Genomic DNA, 6,539 nt, shown 5'->3' with positions numbered 1-6,539 from the left:
TTCTCCCTGGCCCCACACAGATTAAGTAGAAAGATATCAGCTTCTGCCTTCCATTTTGTTGTATGCAAGTTCCCAGGGAGCAGTTACTACACAGAACCCCACAACCACAGGGAGAAAAGGGTGGAGCAATCAGAACAGCCCTACCCACCTCCAGTCCTCGGAGAGGCCCTGGCACAGAGTCCAGAACCTGCCTGCTGCAAAGCTTTGAGCACAGGAGACCAACCAATGGCTTCCTCCTCCCCCCCTCCCCCTAGCTCTCTGCTCCTCTCAGAACTCCAGCACCCCTGCAAGCCTCACAGTCCCCACAGACCTTCTGCAGATCCATCCCCAGCAAGAGGGCCTTGCCTTACAGCCCTACACTATCTAACTCAAGGAGGAGGGGAAAAAGGGGGGGGGGGAGGAAGCGTTGCAAAACTTGCCTAGTGGGGAGGAGAAAGGAGGGGGGCCCTCCTGGGCACAGAACAGAAGTCCCCAACGCACTGTGGCTGCCTTGTGGTTCCAGCTCGAGGCTCCTGCAAGCACACTGTGGTTGAACACGATAACCGGCGAGACGATTTGGAGAATTTCAGGAGGTTTTGTAATAAAAGGTGACAGACAGCACAGCGCCTGTGATAACAAGATGCTGGGGCTTGGTGCCAAGAAGCTGGGCAGCAGGGACATGGAGAGCTCTCCAGGGCAGGCTGGAGGGAGGAAGAAAACCCACTCCATTCCTGGCAAGTGAACCAAAATGGAGGCTTCCTCCTTGGCTTTGGAGCGGGGACGACAAACGGGCTAGGAAGGACTCACTTGCTCCTGTCTGGGGTGAGGCTGTGAGAACAGAGCTGAGTCATGTCTATCCCTTTCTGGGCAAGCCAAGTCTGCTCAGGAAGTTGCCATATCCCCAGACCCAGGCCACTGCTCACTAGGCTCAGTTCTCATAGGTCGCTCCCAGCAGCCACCCCCTTCTCTCTTCCTCATTATCAATATCGCATGACCTGGTCAAGAAGGCAAAGAAGGGCAGTACCAGGTGGGTGGCTGAGAGGGATAGCCGGGCAGGGCCCAGGATGCGTGGTCCATGAGGCAGACACTTATGGACACTCACTGGCTGTCAGGGAATGTCTTCATCCCACAGTACACAGTGGGAGGCTGCCTCTCTTGGGTACCACCTTGTAACTCAGTCGCTTCCTTTCACTGGCGGGATCTCCCCTCCAGATGTTCTAGGTGTGCCACACCCACAGCTGTGGTGGCTCAGTGCCTTTGCACATACAGATGCCCTGCTCAGAACAAATCTCCCCTTTACGTTCTCCCTTGGAGACCCTGTTCAAATCATGCCCGTGTGTCCATCTCTTCTGTGCAGACTCCTAAGCCCTCACAGCAGGACTCACCTCCAGCTTCTCCACCAGGCTGACCATGTATCCATCTGCTTTGCCCGCATCTCCACTGAAGCCAGGTGCTCTGCCTTCTGCCTTCCTTTCAGGTTCTAAGGAGAGGAGCTACATCTTATTTTATCTCTGTTTTCCAAAGTCTCACTCAAAACCAGGCATTCTGTGCAGGTGGATGGATGGCAGTTGGTGTTTTTACTATGTAGCAAACTCAAAAAGGTTTCTCTGCTGAAGGTTTTGTTCCTAACTGGTGGCTCTCTTTTAGGAGGCGTGGAAGCTTTATGGCATAGGACCTAATGGAGGGAAGCTGATCTCCAGGGGCCTCAGAAGGGTATGTGTTGTCCCTAGCCCTTCCTCTGTCTCTCTGTGCATCCTGCCTGCCACGAGGTAAGCTGAGCTGCTTCACTGTTTCCACCATGATACTTCACCTCACCACAAATCCACAGTGATGGGACCAAGCAACTGTGGGCTGAAATCTCTGAAGCCCTGCACGGGAACACATCTGGCCTCCTATAAGCTATATCCTCTCTCTCTCTCTCTCTCTCTCTCTCTCTCTCTCTCTCTCTCTCTCTGTATGTGTGTGTGTGTGTGCATAATTGATTTATGCGTATCTGTATGGATAAGATGGGTGGATGGATGGATGGATGGGATGAAGGCAGCATCTGGTCAGATGAGGGATCCAGGACACATCCAGGTAGAGAAAGCACTTTACAGACCCACCATACAATTCAAGCCCAGCATAGGAAGGGCTACAGATATGGCATGTCCCTTGGACATGTACCTTCACGCAGGCTGCAGACCTGGGATCTCACTGTCTAACGGGAAGCCCTTTCTTTACTTTGCCTTTTGTGTGTGAGGCTCTGACAAGGTTTCTCCTCACCCATCCGTAGACTTTCAGACCTTGGGTCTTGTTTAGACCTCAGCTCTAGAAAGTACCACGGGAACCCAATTTTCTCCTTAGAGACACACCAAAAGATGATGGCTTCTCCCTTTGGTGTGCCTCCCCACCGCAGCCCGCCACACTCAGAAACAGAAGACAGAGGGCTTGATCCCCAAATCAGATCACTGCTCCTCTCTCAGGGAATTCCCCCAGGATTCCCCTACTTCAAGCCCTCTTACCACCTGCAGTTATATCAATGCCCACCCCCTGAGAAGGCCCTCCTCATGGAGAGGCACAGATGTCCACCAATCAAAAATGACACCAGACACAAGCGGTGCAGGACCCAGGGAGTGACCAGGGGCTGACAGGAACTGGTTTGAACCAGGCCCATCTGTTTTGGCTCTGGCTGGCTGTGAGCCACTGAGGAAGTGAGTGGTTCAACCCCAGTGCACTAGAGCCCCCGTGGGACCTCTGCAAACCATGCCTTTTCTAGGCTGGATCTACTGCTGAGCAGATAGGAACCCCACCATGTAACACAGCCTGGGCCCCACACAGGCCCACGGACACACCAACAAGCAGACTGTGACTTCCTGGCCCCTCAGCTGAGGTCTCAGGAGAGCTCAACACCTGCTTTTCTTTGACGTACAATGGTTTCTAGAGAATTCAGTCCCCCCACCCACCCCCCACACTCCCTCAGAGAAACTTTATGCTCCTGGATTGTGGGCCCTCCCTCCTAGACTGTTCTGTTTCCTCCATCTTCTCCACATTCTTTCCTTGGAGCATCTGCTGTACCTTGGGAGGAAATGTCTCATCTCTCATACCTACTGTGTGAATGGATATGGGGTCTTCACCATGGAGAAGATGGGCTCTGGGGTCAGATACCAGAAGTTCTAAACTCCAGCCCCACCGAGAGTCAGCCTACTGTCCCTGGGGCACCTGGGCTAACCTGGAGTACCTGGGCTGACCTGGGTAATGCTCTAACTCCTTGCAGCGTTGTGGATCCAAAGGTTGTCACCACCTCTCAGGGCCACTCAGAGGACTGAATGCAAAGGGGCATGCGAATAGCACTGAGCACTGGCACTGGGGAAGTGTTTTCGCCACAAAAACAGTGGCTCTATTCATATAAATACAATCTATAGTCACAAAGATCCCCAGGGTGGAACAGGAATAGACAGGGGTTGATCTCTCTCTCTCTCTCTCTCTCTCTCTCTCTCTCTCTCCTCCTCTCTCCTTCTTCTCTCCCTCCCCTTCCTCCTCCCCCTTCCCCTCCCCCTTCCTCATCCCCCTCCCCACCCTTCTCTCTCACACACACTCTCAGGAACTATTATATCAACCACTCCTTTGGGTCGTGTCTACATCATCTGTGGGACATGTGACAGGATGGTGCACCCACATCTGCTCCTGGAAGGTCAGGTAAACTTGCTGGTTGAGTTCCCAGAACAGAATACACTCCTGCAGCCTGCCACTGGGTCCAGGTATGCCAGATAGACAGCCGGATGGACGGACGGTGAGAGAAGTGAACCTGTTGTATACAGCTTCTCTCTGTCTGAGGTCCCTGCTGGGAAACCAAAGGCTTGAAGCAAGGGCGCCAGGAGAAACCTGGAGAGGACTGGATAAGGAAAGAGAGGCTGCAACAGAGGGGAAGCCCTGGGATTTGAATAGGAACCCACAGGCTCTGGTATTGCACGTTGGCCCTACGTGGTGTTGCTATTTAAGAGGCTATGGAAACTATAGGGGTTAGAATCAGTAGGACATACATCACTGAAGGTATGACCTGGGGTATCTTGTCCAGGGCATTCTCTCTCTCTCTCTCTCTCTCTCTCTCTCTCTCTCTCTCTCTCTCTCCTCCCCTCCCCCTCCCCCTTCTCATCATTAGATGAGCCTCCTCTGCCACACACTCCTACCATAATGATGTTCAGTCTTGCCATGGTCCAGAATTAATAGAGATAAAAACTGTGATCTGAAACCACCAAAACCAGGAGCCAAAATAAATCCTCCTTATGTCCTTCATGTTGGGTCTTTTGTCTCTTAAAAAAAAATGTTGTATAACCAGAGAGCTGGTGGCTGCACACACGGTGAACACACTACATGCCCCTGAGCTGTGTGCACTTTAAAATGGCTCATTAAGCAACACATGTTGTCACCACAGGCACAACAAAAAGGTCGAAACAAAAAAGTTAAAGGTTGGGTGGAAAGGGGATGTGCCCTCCACAGCTGTCAAAACCACGCACAGGTGCACGTAAGGAGCGTGCTCTTGAGGTCCTCGGGTCAGGCGACAAAGCCACTATGAGTGGGATAGGGGGCTGCGACAGCTGTGACCCTTGGGGCCTCACTTGTGCATTCCTTTGGAAAAGCAAAGCTCAGACTTGAGGCCGGCACAGCATGGAAAGAGGGACTGACTCACGACCCCTTGTTAGAGAACCCCCTCCCCTACCCAGAGCGGCCCCTCTGGAAGGTTGCACTGGCCTCCCCATACCCTGGTAGGCCATTTTCAAATGCTGCCATGCTGGCTTGATTCTACTCCATAAACATAGGTGTCTGTGGTGCTGGGGAGTGACCCGACCCGTGGCCTTCTTCACGCGAGACAATTCCTCTCGCACCCCAGCAAACATCCATTTTTATGGAACCATCTAAAGACGACGGTTTTCGACCACACACCTCAGCATCTTCAGCTCCTCCCGATGCCTTCCCTAGAACAATGCTCTCCAGCTCACGCCTGACCACAGTACCCATGATTCCATTGGCTTCCGGCCTAGGCTCCTCCTATCCCCCCCTCCCTCCAACACTCGTTTCATAGGTTTGGGTGGTTCGATGGTTTCGGTCGTTTTCTTTGGATCCTCTAGTGTCCTTCATCGTTCGTAAATGTGGGGGTTCCCTGCAACTGCCCCGGCTGGGAGTTTGTTCTTCTGCATGGTGCACCTCCTAAGGCTGTGCTTTGTAGATCAGTCCACACCTTGGGTTTGCTGGGCCATTTCATCTGTCACTCAGCTCCCACTCTGTCCCGGTGAGTCACATGACCTGAAAAGCCGCACTGACACATCATTACCGCAGGAGTCGAGGTCTTTTCCTTTGAATACAGAATTACTTATGTAAATGTGTTTGTTTTTAATTGGTTCATAATAATTATACAGATTTATAAGATCAGGAGTAATATTTTAATATGTGCATATATTAGGGTGTTTTTTTATTCATTCTTTTTTTTAAAAATGTTTTATTTGAATCTCATTTTGGAAAACTTTGACTCCAGTTTTGGTCTGAATGTAAAATGACTCCTCTGCGCAGGCCCACGTGTGTGAGCTTGTGCTCCGCAGTTGGTAGCGCTATTTGGGGATGTCGGGTAGCTTTTAAGAGGTAGGACTTGGCATGGCTAGCCTGGGTCCCTTGGAGTGGGCTGGGTTCTGCCAGGGACTGGATCCGATCTAGTTCTCTTTGCTTCCTGACCCAGCCACCATGCGAGCAGCCCTTTTATACACTCTTCCTCCCTCCTCTCTGCCTTCCACCGGAGGTGACTAGAACCCTCGGAATTGTGAACCAGCGATGATTTACAAGTCATTTAAAGTCATACTTCCTGTAAGTTGCCTAGGCTTTGTGTCAGTATAGAAAGCTGTTCCCTACATATTTACCGCTAGTTAACCATCTTTAGAAACACGAGTAAAGCTGACAACGTCTTTGCCATTTTAAAGTGTTTTATTTGTGTGTGTGTGTGTGTGTGTGTGTGTGTGTGTGTGTGTGTGTGTGTGTATTCCACGTGTGTGAGTGCCCATGGAGGCCAGAGGAGGGCGTGGGATTCCTAGAGTTGTAGCTTCAGGAAGCTGTGACCTACAGAACTCAGGTCTTTCGGAAGAGCAGGATGGCGCATAGCCACCGAGCCATTTTTCCCAGCCCTGTTTTTGGCAATGATGTTTGTGCTAAGACTATTTCCCACCATGGATATATAGGCAGGGAATCCTCCCCTGAAGATTATTTAAATAAGGTTTAATTTTTCCTTCTTGCTTTGTGACCAGGCTCACTAGTAATTTATAATTTTGTCTATGCTTTCCTGTGAGTGCATAACTTGGCATTTTCCTCTTTCCTAATTTTCATTTGATTTGATTAATTTTTTGAACATGTAAATCATGTACAAATTATGTACGAATGATTCAGAACACAAAACAGTATTAAAAACCTTGCCTAAAGAAGTTTTATTCCCATGGTAGTGTTTCCTACCCCACCCCACCACCTCTGTTTACTGGTTCATTCTCTCTGTATTCTTTTAGACACGTATCACTTACGGGCATGAATATGCATACATGTGCATA

At 50.6% G+C, this 6,539-nt stretch overlaps 1 long non-coding RNA gene across 1 annotated transcript; it reads left to right on the top strand.

The window, feature by feature from the left end:
* The first annotated feature begins 1,510 nt into the window (after nucleotides 1–1,510).
* On the top strand, nucleotides 1,511–5,915 carry LOC110301079. Its single transcript, XR_002378675.1, has 3 exons — nucleotides 1,511–1,748; nucleotides 3,560–3,654; nucleotides 4,391–5,915. It is a non-coding gene; the product is annotated as an uncharacterized LOC110301079 (long non-coding RNA).
* Nucleotides 5,916–6,539: the final 624 nt, after the last annotated feature.

The sequence above is a fragment of the Mus caroli genome, chromosome 9, assembly GCF_900094665.2.
Source record: "Mus caroli chromosome 9, CAROLI_EIJ_v1.1, whole genome shotgun sequence".
NCBI classification, from domain to species: Eukaryota; Metazoa; Chordata; class Mammalia; order Rodentia; family Muridae; genus Mus; species Mus caroli.
This window is presented reverse-complemented; position numbering and strand designations above follow the sequence as displayed.